The sequence below is a fragment of the Bidens hawaiensis genome, unplaced genomic scaffold (genome assembly GCF_021521415.1).
Source record: "Bidens hawaiensis isolate Kalapana, Puna unplaced genomic scaffold, B.hawaiensis_p1.1 tig00040785_1, whole genome shotgun sequence".
Lineage (NCBI taxonomy): Eukaryota > Viridiplantae > Streptophyta > Magnoliopsida > Asterales > Asteraceae > Bidens > Bidens hawaiensis.
In genome coordinates, this window is record NW_027505681.1 from 52975 (window position 1) to 70632 (window position 17658).

The following is a 17658-nucleotide window of genomic DNA, read 5'->3' on the forward strand; positions in this document are numbered from 1 at the left end:
AAAAATAAAAGTGTTTTTTCAACATCCCACTGGATTCAAACATGTTTGCTTGTATGGCATATGATCATACTATAAGAATGAGGATGAGGATGAGATACCAACCACCATAAAAACCGTAAACACAGAGTCATATAACATTTAGCAACTAATCGAGCAATATCACAATATGCAAATAGTGGAATTATGCTTGCGTATATACTTGTATAAAATAAATAATAAAGTTGTGTATGTTTAAAATCCCAAAACAAAATACAAAAAGGGAAGAGTGATTAATCAACTTAAAGTGGTAGGTGAGGTGCGTGAAGTATAAATATTTTTAATAATGATTTCCTCACATAGCTGGGTTTTAAATTTATAGAAATGATTTTCACCTCAAAACTAAACCACACACACATAGGCAAGTGTACCTATCGTATAAGTAGTATAGCATCGGTAAGAACCAAGTATCGATCCCCGGACACGATAACTCTTGATACTAAATTTTTGCTAATGTCTAACCGGCTAAAATCACAAGTTGTTTAGTTTTAACTAAGAGTATAATGCGAAATATAAAAACTAAGCTAACAAACATAAAAGCAAACAATCAAGGAAGAATATCACTTTAATCTCGAATCCATTTAGCTCACAAATGACAATAATTATGGATACATGACAAGATCACAACATGCGTAAGTGACTAGACTCTCGCCAAAGATATCAAATCACGTGACTTGTTGGAAAGTTAGTATGAAAGGTACAAACTAACCACCTAAAGTCATTCAAGTAGGACGAGTGATACGATTATGTCAATGTTTCATGATGGTATGGACTAGTTTCCAATCAAGGGTGACTAATCCAACAACTCTTTGGAAAGATAACATGAAAAACACATAATCCACCTAAAGTTGATTAAACTAAGCAATAATCATTCACTTCCTCAACTTATGAAGTTCAAATCAAGATTACATAAACTAGAGGTCCGTGTCAACAAACCCTATATAAACATAGCACTTAACATGACAAATCATAACAAATACTTTGTCTTTCCAAACATATGCATAAGGATGCACATTCAAGAGTTTATTATGATAATCAATAATCAGAACTTCATTCACCATTCTTAGTTCAAAAGCCATAGACTAGCATAAAAAATATACAAATCCATGAATGGATGCTTAAATCATGAGTTTTCCAACATTACATAACCAAACAACCCTAATTCGTGAATATCATGACATAAAAAACCTTTAAATACACAAAACCATTGAAGAATAATAATGAAATTGCTATAACACTAACACAATCCTTGCCAATAATCCATAAATACCATCAAATTTGAATAAACTTCCTCTAAATTAAAGTGACAACAAAGAGGTTAGCTCATCATGAGCTCAAGAACAACATACAAGCTTGAAAAGATAACAAAATTCATGGTAAAATCAAGAAGAATCAAACCAAGAATCCAAGCTAGACGATGTAGATGATGGATGGTGCTTCTCTTGATGTTGGAATCCTTTAAATTGCTTGCAATTGGATTGAAATCACCAAGGTTTGGAAATTAAACATTGGGTTCAAAACTCCCTAGGACTCCCCTTTTTCTTTCTGGGCGCTGGTTTATATATAAAATAAATGTGACATGATCATGTTTGGAGCACAACATGATCATGTTGAAACAAAATACTAGATTGGTTCTCAGTCTCCAAGGTTGTTTATTGTGGGTACACTAGTGGCCTAACGGACGAAAGAGTGTTAAAGGAGTGTATACAACTGGCCTGAGCTAGAATTGGGAACCTCGTCTTCTGAAGAAGAAAGATATGGCACGCTTTACATTGTTGAGTTGGCATTAGATATGGAGAAAGGTGGAACATGATCATGCCATTCCAAAGACATGATCATATTTGTCTTGAATTTTCATATAAACACACCAGAATACTCATAATTCGCCAAATAGCCAAATACCCTGTACATTCACAAACCATGTATAAGTATATAATTCCACTAATTTTCATTAAATTTCTACAGAACATGTGTGAAACGAGATAAAGAATGTGCAATAAATATGTATAATTGTGGGCACATCAAACATCCCCACACTTGAACTTTGCTTGTCCTCAAGCAAATGAAACAAACTCCATAATAGCAAGAATAACCGCACGCAATAATCATTCAAAGTTAATAGATTTACAAGCAAGCACTATTGATGTTTCGAAACAAGCCTAATAAATATGAAGACATAGTCTAAAGAACATTACATTAGCTGCCATCACATTCCCACCTTACAAACCTCACAATGTTCACACACACACACTCAGCTATATTTAGTGATCATACATGTAATAGTGTATGTTGAGAACACTCGACGCCAAGACGGTGACTAAGCAAAGCATAGGCTTGTTTAAGGGTCAAATCCAGTCGACACATACATAGTATAAAACACAAGTACTTGAGGGTTGTAATTTGGCTTAGGGTGAGGAATTTTTGGAAAAAGTGGCTAAACCGCTAGAAAGGGACTAAGCTAACTACAAAATAAAAACTAACTAAACTAAATAGTTTAAACGAGCCAAGAGATAATGAACCAAGTTTTGCTCTTTGAAATCAAGCTTCACCTATATGTGATGAACCAAATTTCTTATTCTTCTCCTCTTTTCTTGTAAGGATTTTTTCTTTTTTTTTTTTTTGTAGGGATTTTTTCTTTTTCTTTTTTCTTACCACTAATAGTATACAAGTAGATACACCAAAAATGCACTTTGGGAAATAGCATTGTGCTTATAATATTCCCAAGTGATAACATACATACAAAAAATGAAATGAGAAATAAACAAACTAACTTAGCCGAACCGGATTTCTAACCAATAATGGCTGAAAAATAAAAGGCTTTATGGCTAAGTGGGCGATAAAAATAGGGCGAAAAGAAAAACACGGGAAAAGGCTAAATATGGGGCATGGGCTACTAGGGGAATAATGTGGGTTTGGGAAATATAAATGAAAAATGGCTAGACATGAGGTTTATCCTAAATTTCTTAATGGTTTATACTATGTATATGTATATGGTCTTGAAATGCATTTCCAAAAACAAGTTCTACTTTGCAATAATCACCCGGCTCACTCAAATGCCTGCAAAAACAACTGACGAGGCTAACTCATGGAAATGGGCAAAATGGGTAACTTTTGCAAGGCAAGAATGTGAATCTTTTTGTTTGTCATGTTTGAAGGTATGTCTTTTTAAAGATTTTCGGCTTGAGTGTCTTTAAGATTTGTTACAATTAAAGTTTGAATTAAAAATTGCTTAATGGTTATTATTTTCTACAAAAAATTGTTTAGGAGTCAAAAAATTTTAATTTTATACAAACAAAGTTCAAATCCCCTCCCCACACTTGAATTGTACAACGCCCTCATTGTACAACAAAAAACTATATAATGCAAAAGGGAATGCAATGCAATTGAGTGTGAAAGAAAAACAGAGAACTCCCCTATCGAAGAACGTCATCAAAATATATCCAAAGCACAATAACTTGATGTCACACAGTGCAGAGCCAACCATCCAGGCAATAATTCTCCAAATTTAAAAATAATTCTCCAAATTAAATAAGACATGGTCATAACTAAGCTGAGACATGATCATGCTTGTGGTTAATTTTGAAAAGAAGCATGATCATGTCTAATCCTAGGCATGACCATGCTTGGCTTGTATTTCAACCCAGCTCTGCTCTAGTGCAGTTTCTAAAGCGTCCCACGCTTTGTTTATTTACGAGTCCTAAGCTTGACTCGACCCCGCATTTAGTTGTCCTTGGGGCAGAAAATGTAACCCCTTCATGAACGGGTGGCTCTTTGATATTGAAAAAGTTGTACGACCTGCTTATTTTTAGCATATTAACCATTGGTTAGTAAGTACCCAATGGTAAACACAAAGCGTATTTGTAAAATATAAACGGGTCGTGCCACCAACACTTGTATTTGCCCGGACCAAACTTGATGCAATTTATATAGTCAAGAAGACGATCATCTCGACATTTTGTTATATTTTTGTAGTGTTCATTTGAGCATTGACACACCTTGACCTTTTGTCGGTACGGTTTTCTCCATGTTCTCTCCCACGGTGCTATTGATTTGGGTGGCGATCCACCATTATGCTCATCCATGGGCGGACATTCCTTGATGTAAGATAGTGAATCGGATGTCACCATAGTCATTGGTTTGTTGGTGAACCCATTCACTTGCAACTTTTTTTCTTGGTGAGGTTCTTTCTTGACTTCCACGATTGGCTTTCCAAATAATAATGCTTCCAATTCATTAAGATCACCAATCGGGTCGAACTCTTCTTCATTCACTTCCATGAGTGGTATACCCAACAACTCATCCCCAAACTCGTCTTCCCAAGAAGGAATAATATGAACCGAAGGTGGGACTTTTCCAGTACTTTGTGGGCTTGAGATTTGCACTTCGTCCATTATTGTCTCCGATTCTTGAGATTTCTCCAACACAACAATGGATGAGGATTTTGGTTCTTTAATTTCATCTTCATCATCCCAATATATGTTGTGATTCGTGTTGCAAGGCAAACTCTCCTAACAATATTTAGCACAAAGTTCATTGATCACAATACTTTGGGCCTCTATCCTACGGAGTTGTTTCTTGGATTCACGAGTATCAATTACCGTTGTCGGTATCCCAATATCTTGTATGCCTTTTTCGAGCATCCTGTCTATAAATTTCATTCTTTGTGCCCAATACTTTAGAAATCTCGGGCTAAGCTCAAGTTGGGAAGGCGGATTGTTGGGACCCTCAAATGGTTGGGAATAAGGGTAGGGTTCTTTATTTAAATATGTGAGACACCCATTTGAATAATAACAATCATGCGTGTGATGGGGTTCTCCACATATCTTGCACCAAACCTCCATGTGATAATTCCCGTTATCATAATAGTATCCTTCATAATAATCTATATAATAACGCTGCTCCATAGGAATCACTGCAAAGAATACTCAAACAAACAAGATCACAGGTACCAAATAAACATGAAATAAAAATAAACTAAATACATAAAACAAGAAAAACTAAATACATAAATAAACGCATATATACAAAATGGCTAAATCATTAACTCAGATCATTCGCAAAATCACTGTGTCCCCGGCAACGGCGCCAAAAACTTGACGTGCGTGAAGTATAAATATTTTTAATAATGATTTTTTTCACACAGCTGGGTTTTAAATTTATAGAAATGATTTTCACCTCAAAACTAAACCACACACACACACACATAGGCAAGTGTACCTATCGTATAAGTAGTATAGCATCAGTAAAGAACCAAGTATCGATCCCCGGACACGATAACTCTTGATACTAAATCTTTGCTAATGTCTAACAGGCTAAAATCACAAGTTGTTTGGTTTTAACTAAGAGTATAATGCGAAATATAAAAACTAATCTAACGAACACAAAAGCAAACCATCAAGGAAGAATATCACTTTAATCTCGAATCCATTTAGCTCACAAATGACAATAATTATGGATACATGACAAGATTACAAAATGCGTAAGTGACTAGACTCTCGCTAAATATATCTAATCATGTGACTTGTTGGAAAGTTAGTATGAAAGGTACAAACTAACCACCTAAAGTCATTCAAGTAGGACGAGTGATACGATTATGTCAATGTTTCATGATGGTATGGACTAGTTTCCAATCAAGGGTGACTAATCCAATAACTCTTTGGAAAGATAACATGAAAAACACATAATCCACCTAAAGTTGATTAAACTAAGCAATAATCATTCACTTCTTCAACTTATGATGTTCAAATCAAGATTACATAAACTAGAGGTTCGTGTCAACAAACCCTAGATAAACATAGCAATTAACATGAAAAATCATAACAAATACTTTGTCTTTCCAAACATAAGCATAAGGATGCACATTTAAGAATTTATTATGAATTATCAATAATCAATACTTCATTCACCATTCCTAGTTCAAAAGTTATAGACTAGCATAAAAAATATACAAATCCATGAATGGATGCTTAAATCATGAGTTTTCCAACATTACATAACCAAACAACCATAAGTCTTGAATATCATGACATAACAAACCTTTAAATATACAAAACCATTAAAGAATAATAATGAAATTTCTATAACACTAACACAATCCTTGCCAATAATCCATAAATACTATCAAATATGACTAAACTTCATCTAAATTAAAGTGACAACAAAGAGGTTAGCTCATCATGAGCTCAAGAACAACATACAAGCTTGAAAAGATAACAAAATTCATGGTAAAATCAAGAAGAATCAAACCAAGAATCCAACCTAGATGATGTAGATGATGGATGGTGCTTCTCTTGATGTTGGAATCCTTCAAAGTGCTTGCAATTGGATAGAAATCACCAAGGTTTGGAAATTAAACAGTGGGTTCAAAAATCCCTAGGACTCCCCTTTTTCTTTCTGGGTGCTGGTTTATATATAAAATAAAGGAGGCATGATCATGTTTGGAGCACAACATGATCATGTTGAAACGAAATACTAGATCTAGCATCTGATTGGTTCTCAGTCTCCAAGGTTGTTTATTGTAGGTACACTAGTGGCCTAACGGACAAAAGAGTGTTAAAGGAGTGTATACAACTGGCCAAAGCTAGAATTGGGAACCTCCGCTTCCGAAGAAGAAAGATATGTACTTTGTTGAGTTGGCATTAGATCTGGAGAAAGGTGGAAAGACATGATCATATTTGTCTTTAATTTTCGTATAAACCCACCAGAATACTCAAAAACCCTGGACCTTCACAAAATCATGTATAAGTATATAATTCTACTAATTTTCATTAAATTTCCACTGAACATGAGTGAAACAAGATAAAGAATGTGCAGTAAATATATATAATTTGGGCACATCAGTAGGCGAGATAGATACGATGATAATGCGGAAATAAGCGAGCTGAGCCAACTCAAGAAAATAAACATAAAACTTTTGCAGATGATAAGATATTTAAAAACGAGAATTTAGCAACCGGAATCACGTGAAAACTCCATACGGTTCTCAAGTTATGATACAACAAGATTTAAGCGAGATGAGACGGGTCAAAATTCGAACTGTGAATTCGGGTTCGGGTTTGGGTTCGGGTTCTGGTCCATCACATGTAAAATGTAAAAACAAAGTTAAAACTCTTATGGAGCGTAAACTAATTTTAATCGTAAAGTGGTGATATCGAAAATCCTCAATTTTAGTTACTTTATTAACCTTAACGGGCCAAAATAAATTTCGTTATTAAATCGTCGAATGAGGGATTTTTTTTAAAATATTAAATAAACATCTTTTATGTTTAACACTTACCCAGAAAGTGGATGGGATTGTTAGAACCGTTGAAGTCAAACTTTGAGAACTTATGAAAAGTCAAACTGTCTAGAACTTGAGCAATTGAGCACCAAAAACATGAATTGGAGGTAAATTGAGTTGGGGTAATCATTTAGTAGAAGCCAAGGGTTGTTTATATAGGTTTGATTGAGCTTGGAGGGGAAGAAATCGTTATAAATGTGCATTAATTGCATAATAACTAAAACGGTCAAAGAAATCAATTTTTAACAAAATTAGATCATTTCGTGTTCCTTACTTCAAGGAATCATGGGAATATGCTTACTATAATGCTAATGCATACTCCAATCGTGCTAGGAAGAAGATTCCCGAAACCGGGTTGCCAAAATAAACGAAATCGACACCAAATGAACCAAAAATATGTTTGTTGATCTAGCGCCCGGTTGCGTAACGCCATCGGCTTAATCCCCGTCACATAATGCGACAAGTGTGAGAATTCAAAACTTTGATTTTATTTACATAAACAGCCCCTAGACTTTATTTAATTGCAATTATGGCATAAAATACACGAAATTGAATTTGTAAAATATTTCAAAATATAGATAAACCTAATTTGATAAAATTTAACGCAAACGAACATAAATTAAAATCTGAAAACTTAAACGGGTTATGTTTCCGGGTTTAAAAAATAGCAAATGCTACATGAACCATCAACCTTGTTCAAAAATATTAATACATAAGTCAAAAATGGGCAATTAAGACTAAGGGTCTGTAAATGAACGTGATAATTGAATGGAATGGTTATTACTATTCCAATGAGATGTTTGGTTACTTTCATGGGAATGAAATGAATTATTACTTTGCGTTGTTTGGTATGCAGGAATACGATGACAGTGAAACCTGAACCTGAAGGGAAAACCCGAAATCCGACATAATTAGGATGAGTAATGCCTGACTCATTAGGGCTTGAGATGAGTTTGGGATTAGTTTTGAATATTTTAATGGGTTTGGGACGGGTTTGGGATTTATAATATACCTGATTACTTGACTTGATTACCTTGTAGCATTGACTCATTTACCCAATTGCGTACCCGATGTATCCGAAATAACATTTTTATATATTTATTATACATATATAGTATATTATAAATCAATTACTTTTTAAACTATTTGAATTTTAAATATATGAACGCTGATACAATGAAATACAAACAAATCAATTCTTCTATAGTTTGAATTTTCGTTTCTTTAGTTAACAAACTAATCTAACTATCTAATTCTATTATTATGGTTTAGTTAAGATATGATGTTAGATTCCTTATGGTATTTGTATGTGTCCATGTTCATCTCTGAATGGAGTGTTAAAAATTTTATATATTGTCAAAACCTAATAAAAAAGCTGAAACCCGATGAAAAATTCTGAAACCCGATGGGTAATTACCCGCCCGATAAGTTTGGCACGGACTTTAATAATTGGGTATGAGTTTGGAATTCACCTAAACCTGACCTAAACCCGTCCTATTTCCATCCCTAGCAGGAAAAGACAGAAAAATAAAATTAAAATGGTGAGTGGCGGCGATGGTGGGAGGTAGGCGGCAGTCATGGTGTTAGCGGTGATGGTGGTTGTAGGTGGTGGGTAGTGGGAGATAATGATGGTTGGAGGTGGCAAGTGGCTGGTAGTGATGGGCGGCCGGCAATGATGGTGATGGTCGGTGTCGTAACGGTGGCGGTGGCTGGAAATGGTGGTTGGTGGTGGTGGGGTGGCAGCGTTGGTGATGGTGGTGGGTGGTGATTTGAGGTTGGTGAAGGTGATGTATGGTGAAAGAGGGAATGAAATGAAAAAAAAAACATGAAGGATGGATGAAATGAAATTGAAGTGTTTTAGGAGGAATTGAATGGACTATGTAATAAGTCAATCTATTTCATTGATCAACCAAACACACTTCTTTCATTCCCTCATAATGGGTCATTCCATTTCACCCTCCATTCATACATACCAAACACTACATGAGTAATAGATCTTTATTACTCTTAAAACCCATTATGATGCTTATTATGTTGTAATATGGTCCAACAAAGCTAGTCTTGGGTAACAATAACGAGCTATATATGCATTATGTCCTAAAATGTCTTACTTAAGAAGAGAGAATCCATTTTTTTATCTCCAAAATTCTAGAATTATAAAATTGTCACCTCCAAACATTTCTTTGACTACGCGTTGAAGACCAAACGCATATTTGAGGTGGTGTTTGTAAAATACGTCGTTAACGACGCATTTGGCCTCCAAATTCAGAGTCAAGTGCGTTTTTAATCTCCGAACACGTAGTCAACGAACTAAATTTTAAAGATTTAATTGATAAATAAAATGGTACTCATTATAGTTTATTTGTGTAAATATGGATATGTGGAAGGACTAATGGGAAAGTTGCTAAATAAATGGTTAGAAAATTTGTCAACAAGGGATGGGGTCGGATCAGAAGAGCATGAGCATTCAAATATATCCTTCAATTTGAAAACTATAATAATTTAACTAAAATTCATATTTTCATATAGTTATTTCTGTCTTTTCGAATGGAAAAACGACCAAAATAGCCCTTTGGTCCAACCACATTTCTTAACTAGCTCCTCAATTCTATACCCAAAATGATTATTCCAAGAACTATTGTACCGATCGTTTAGTTCCATTGTCCGATGGTTTGAAACCAACAACATCTTGACTCATGCCCTCAAAACAACAAGATCTGCATCCTACTGATCTATTCTGTCGGTCGACTGATCTATTCCACTATGACTGATCTATTCTATCGGCCAAGTAATCTATTTCTTCGGCTAACTAATCTATTCAATTGGGTATATCAGAAAATGGTTTATTTTTAAAACAAAGGGCGTGCCGACCGAATAGATCGGTTGACTGACATAGACAGACATAAACAGATCTTGTTGTTTGAGGACACGAGTCAAGATCTTGTTGGTTCCATAAACCTTCGGACAGCATAACTAAGCGATCGGTTCGATCTTTCTTGGAATAACCATTTTGGGTATTTATATAATTTGGGGGGGGGGTAAGGAATGTAGTTGGTCAAATGGGTCATTTTAGTCCTTTTCACTTTTTAAAAGGTTTCTACGTCTCATTCCCTCATATTCATCTCTATTCAATTAAATAATACTTATTTATTTTTTCTACCATACATAAATATAAAATATTACTTTTTTTGGAACGACAACTTTCTTGTATGTCAAGCCACCGCACTCCCAAATTTGAAGAGTCGCGCTGCCCCATTCTTCCCAGACTATGTTGTCTTAATAGGGTCATGCTTGCTTCAGAGTTTGGCTTTGGCGTTCCCCGAAAACCGTAATGCTAACTGCCACTTGACAGTCATTTACCACAAAAGAAAAACTCTCTGGCATAACACACGGCACGTGAAACGAAAACCTGTGTGGATTCAGGATTCGAACATACAACCTCGCAGGTGTAGCTGGAATCCTTCATTGTTATAATTCACCAAAAGTGACACTAGTGAGAATTGAAATTGAGTTTCCATTAGAAAACCCAAGCTTCCTACCACCAGATCACAATCGGTGGTTACAAAATTTTCATTTAATTTAGAAATACTAACAAATCTTTTAATTTTTTAAAAATTATAAAATAACAAAATTACTGGTGTACACCTGACATTCTTTAATGGTGCATAAATTGCAGCGTGGGGTTTAGTGTAAAATAAAGTTGGAAGGGAATATTTGCATAGTACTAAATATTATTTCAAATCTGCAATAAATAGTCACGGAAATTCACATACACACAAAGTTAACAGCTCTTTGTATTTCTGCACTCTTTCTGGTAGAAAGCTCGAAAAGATAAGGTTCTCAATAACATGCAGGTTAACTGTGAAAGTGATACTAGATAAGTCAAACACCTAAACGGAGTGTTATAAAAGGGGATTAGTTAACCAAAAATACCGCGTAGGCAGTGGATCCTAACTAAACCCAAAACCACGTGTAATGGTGGGAGTTATAGTTAACCTTGTTACAATCATTGGCTATATTTGATTAGGCCAATCATAATGGATCAATGTTGAAGAGGTTGGTGGTGTTAACCACCATGGGTGGTGGTGTGTGTGTGTGGGTGGGGTGGGGGGGGGGGGTTGCTTCTCTTATATCCTGACATGGAGGTGTGTAACGCCCATAAAACTTGGACTTATGGGTTAAAAATAGAGCAATTCCTCCTTAAAGTGGGACTCGAGGTGTAGTTATAGCTTTTCAAAATTTTCGATTGTAAAATGTTCATAACGTATGCTATGTTTGGCCGCCAAAAAAATGTAGAAAGGGACCGATTTGGATATATTACTACTTAACACTATATATACACACTAGCTTTTGAGCCTGTGCATTACGCGGGATTTGTTAAATGATAAAAAATAACGTTTGCAATTTGAATTAAATAAACAAAATTAAAGATAAAAAAGAAATAAAATATATTACACAAACAATAAGATGTCTGAAATCTCAAAATTATAAATTTGATAGACTCGCTTTATATACAACATTTGTTGTTTTATCATAAGTATTCAAATCATCATCCAATATAAACAAATTTAGACCATGTCTGCTGTTACCCTGAATAATACAGCATATAATGCTCATGAGAAAAAACTGGGCATCGAATGAATAAAACAACCTTAGAAAAAGATTGTTCTTTACTATTTTTCTACTTGTTTTTCATATTTCTACTTGTTTAATCTTCAATCAATACGTTACATTTCAGTTTCGTGACTATTTTATATATCAATTGTCAAAATGGTTTTGATCCATAACTCATTGATAGCTAGTATGAATAAGATATATATTAGAATATTAAAATGAAAACTTGACTATTTTATAATTCAATTGCCAAAATAATTTCAACTCATGGCCTATGGATATCATAGATTAAGAAGAATAAAAATTAGAAATTAGGATTTAATGTGGTTATAACACATCATCATTATCATTATTTTTGCTTATTATTAGAGTAAGATAAGATAGTATTAATAGAATTAGGGTCAAGATTGGCCTCGCTACGTTTTGAGAAACGACAACCAAAAATGGTATGCCTGGGTTTGCCGTTTTAACATTTACGGTTTGAATCAATTTTTTTTATTGTACTTCAAAATAGTTAGTCTGTATTGGCATTTGTTTAAATGTGATTTGCGAATATAATAGATATACATAAGTGCATATTCTAAAAATAAATAAATAAATAAAAAGTAACTAAAACGGCTAATTTTATTGACATGGTCGATTTTAACTTTCTAAGCTTCAAGCTTGTCCTAAGTTGAACAATTCAGTCAGATTCAAGAATAGTCTATAAATTTAGCACAAAAGTTCTACTCTGACTATCTGGACATGATCTTCTTATGATCTTGGGACCTAAAACTTTATCATCTCATAATAAAAAAAAACAATTAAATTGTGCTAAAGTAATAATAATAGAAACGACGTCAAGTCATTTATATGGTGTACGCTCATCTAGGTTGGAGAAATAACTCGTGGCTCGTAGCTTGCTTGTACAAAAACTTGTTGAAAACTCGATCAAATTAAGCTCAAGCAAACTAAGTGATAGATTTTCGAGATGAGGTGCACGCTCTGTCTAGCTTGAAAAACACAACATAAGAAAGTTGGCTCGTATAAATTTTCAAACTCATCCAAACTTATAAGTTCTTTTCCTTGTATAGTAGCTAGTATTTAGTAATTTAGCATTGTATAAATTGATACTTACATATTATTTCTAAAATCATATCATTTTTTAACTCATTCTAAAATTTTAACATATAAATTACTAACACATACAAATTACTCAAATTCTAAATAATGAGAAATCATCGAGCCAAAAGTTTACTCGAGTTTATTATAAATTCAGCTTTCCGCTCAGATTAAACGATTTTTACCTAAACCAATTTGACTTGTATTTTTATTTTTATAGCTTAAATCCGAGCCACTTGATTCGGTTTATTCGTTCTCACTCCCATTGACCTCCTATATATGATTTATGAAAATGCAAACCTACTGAGTAGCGGAAACACATGCATGGGCTTTACACTTGTGTAAGCTAGGGTCTGATTCAGTGTAATTTAGTGCATGGTAGTTGTATATTATTATTGTTCTTATTTAACACAGGCCATTTAATTTGGTCCCATTTGCAATTACACTTAAATGATCAAATGCCTAGCAGACTATAACTATTTGTAAAACGACTCATGATGGGCACTTCATAAATCATTAATGGTGATTGCCTCATTTCTATTTTTTTTTTCGAATTCATCTTTCTTTTGAATTTTACCGAAGAACAAACGATCAATTTTAGGACAAATAATTAGTTTTAAATTTATGTATACACATAAAAATTAAGCTATGATCATTCGATACACCTCTTAGAGTTTTAGTATCGAGCCCACGCTCCCGATTTATCTTTGTATATTATTGAATGGAATAAATCAATTCAGTTTTTATCATCTTACAAAACTGATACAGTTATAACAAAGTAAATATCCGGATATTAACAATCAAAATACAATACACAAAATCTCTAGAAATAAATACTTTGTGGTCAATACCATACAACACTTTCTGGCGATTCAAAATCTGTTATATTAAAAGATTTTGAATCGCCAAAAAGAAATAATAGATAAGTAACTTAATGTAGTATATCATTCTTATAAGTTACAACTTACAAACAAGGTTATCTTTTGTTATGAAGCGGGTTTGGGCCCGTGGGCACCGTTCTCTTTTCGAATTGAAGGTCGTTAGACAATGGAGGCATGGATTTTGACGGGTGGAAGCGTTGTCGAGTGGCGGCAACTGGTGGTGGAGGAGTCCTTAAAGTTGAAGTTGTGGTGGTGGTGATGAAGAGGAGGAAAGTGAGAGAAAGAATGATGTGAAAACGAGTCATGATTTCATGAAGAATGAGAATGTAAAATGTAGACTTAAGATGGAAATGTATGGTGATGGAAAAGTACCTTTGTTTTTATGTATGGAAATGGTAGGTGTGCTCAAAGTTCTAATTGAGTTTGGCAAGAAAATTGTAAAAGGGTGATTTAATTGATGTGATATATCAAAATTAAATTTGTTTGATCAACCTCGAACAAAAAAATCGATTATATGTGTTTATGTCGTGATTTAGATTTAATGTAGTTTATTCAATTAAAAAAAAGCCATAATATTACTTTTTATAAAATTTCAAAAATAGGGTTTTGAATAATTTTTTGGCAAATAATGTTGGACTTAAATCGTTTATTCACATGTGAAATGAGTTTAAATGTGGATGAAGTTTGATTTGGGTTATTAATGTTCTAGAGTCGAGTTTTCAGTCTATTTTGAGTTTGTATGGAGTTTATTTTAGGATTCATTACGTTTTTTTATTTAGTTTTCGTTTAATGGTTTCTTGTTTTTTTTTTTATGTTTGGTTCTCCTATTTAAAGGGTCTGTTAGTCTTGTTTTTTAATCTATCATGATATAAGTCTTATCAAGATTGATCAAGAATATGTGTTTTTCTGTTTCTTGTTATCGATCTAATGTGTGCCATTAATTGGTATCAGAATTAAGGAATTTGGTTGATCAAAAGGTAGCGTAATCAAGTAAAGGTAACAACAGTCGGTCAGCAATCTACAACAAGATATGTCGTAACAAAACAAGAGCTGAGATAGGGTTTTTTATGGGTGGTTCATTCTAGTTTCTTATTGCATTTTAATTTGTCGGAGACTCTTTCTCACCAAAGAGGAAAATTCGTAGCGAGAAGTTCAATTTTTTGACAAAAAAAACCAAGAGGCGTATTGTGAAAGAAACGAAAAAACGGGGAGGGGAGGTAAGGAAATCATTTGGTGACTGGAAAGGCAAAGTAGCAGGTAGTTGATGTCTTTGTCGATGGTTAATATGAGATGAATATCAAGGAAGAGTGTGACAAGATTATAAAATCATAATATTAATTAAAAAATAAGATATTATTATTGTAATTTTCAATACCTACCATTAAGAAATTATGGAAACAAATTATTATGAAACGATCACTTCTATTTTTTTTCCCCCGACAATCTTCTGAAATTGTCAACTCTCTATGGCGACTCACACACTCAATTAGACGGTTGAAACTTGAAAGTTGGAAATTGAAACATTAACATGCTGACTTTGAAACAAGCCCTGTTTTTCTAGGTAGGAAAATCTCATAAAATATTAACTAACTTTCAAAAGTATTTCAATTAGGTTAAAGCAATTACAAATTTACCATTAGACATCATTCGAGCCGACATAGACAAGCACGAAAACTAAAATGATAAACCATTTTGTGACACTGTCCTAAACATGTTACAAAGGAGTCAAAAGACGAATGATTAGGCTGCATACAAATGTGCCGACTATCATAAGGGTATAAAGGAGCCTAAACATTAAAGAAACAACTCCACTTTGGCAGAATCACGCTTCCCCGTTTGTAGAAATGTTGGGTACCAATATAGCCAAACACGTAGAGAATGCGTAGTGGGGCGTGACCTCATGTCCACTTCATCCGGAACACCGAAACATCACTATGGCTGGTGACCTTTTCAAAGATTTGAAGTTGTGTCCTGTGAAAGCAAATGGCGTATGGCAATGCGAATTTCAAAATTGACCGTCGGGGACCGTTGGGGTATAGTACTTATTAAAATGTTAAAAATGATTAGAAGGGCTTCAAATTATTACGAACATATCAAAGAAAGACTCATTATCTGCATGGCAGTACGTGACGCGGGTTTTTGACTTTTTGATTCATCACCACAGATGCACTTATACCTCGGCTAATGTGGCGAAACCAAAAAAACATAAAAAGTAGATATAAATTTATAAATTCTTATCTTTATCTTTTAGTACTTTAAAAACCAATTTAATTTAGTTTAAAGGTTCCGTTAATTAATATCATACCATGGCGAATTCGTTCGGCAAGAAGTCCCATTTACTTAAAAATTTATATATATATATATATATATATATATATATATATATATAGGGTATAGATATAATAAAAACCCTCTTTAGATGTAGAAACCCTGAAAACTCATTCATAACTGTTGATATAACATGATCCACGTACCAGATTAAAAAGAAGCGTTTTTAGATACTAAGTATAATAAAATATTGTGATAAAGTACAATAACGGTCATTTAGGAATGAAAAAAAGTTATTCTCTTTCTTCTCTGACATTTCTTTCTCCTCTCTCATATATTTATCTTTCTTTTTGGAAGAAAGAAGATAAACAACCTGCAACTTCAATCCTCTTTCTCTCACAATACATTTGAAAACCCACAAGAAACAACCGCGCACACTTCATCAGTGGTGGTGGGCCGTTTGTCTATTATGGAGGATGGTGGCCAAAAGATTTATTTTGGCAACAAATAGATCAGGTTTTGCGGATTTCAGCTGGTGGAGATGCAAGCCTGGCGGCAGCGAGGTTTCAACCTTTATGCGGTAGCGAGTTCTAATGGTCGATTTCATGTCGAGATGATGCTTTCGGTTACCCGCCGTCGTCGGGGTCGTGTGAATGGAGGGATGAGAAAGGGATTGATAGAGTGGAAGACTGGTTTATAAAGTGATAGTAGTCAGAATAAATCAGAAAGATAAGAGCTAAGATTCAAGAAAGGAAGCTTTATGGGAGAAAGGATAAAAAGTATGTATGTATCTGTCCATTCCTTCCTCAAATAGATGCGGGTGAATTAGCTGTCTTTATCTTATTCTTCGTTCGTCTAAATAGATAATCGATGTCCTTCGCTCCATCTGCAGTTATCGGTGTAATAAAGCAAGGGGAGAGGAGCATATAAGTCAGATTGCTTCATGAATGTATAAGACTTAAGAGCAAGCTAGGAGAAGCGCTTAATCCCGTCGCTTCGTCGCTCAGTCCGTTGCTTCTTCCTTTCCGGCTCTTTAGACCAATACCAATTCCAGGTGCATATTCCATTCGTGCATCTGCAGTTTCCTTTTCTTTCTACTTGCTCTGTTCCAGAGCAGTCCTGACTATGATGTAGTATAGGGAATTCTAATAAAACAGAAAGAGGAGAAAGCGCCATAGTGAGAAAGATAACCGCTACATAAATGTGGATCTAGACTTTTTAACTTTTTGTAATTTGGTTTTTATTAGGTTTTTTATTATTATTGTTAGAGATCTTTTCTTTTGTAATTAAAATTTAAAACACCTTTTTATTATTTTGTCATTTAAATTTGTAATTTTGTTTTACATATTTTTAGATATGTAATAATAATTTTCACTTTAAAAATGTATTTTTAAATAAGTTTATATATTCTTAAATATGTAACAAAATATATTAAATAATATGTTTCATAAATATGTATCAAATTTACTAAGTTTACAA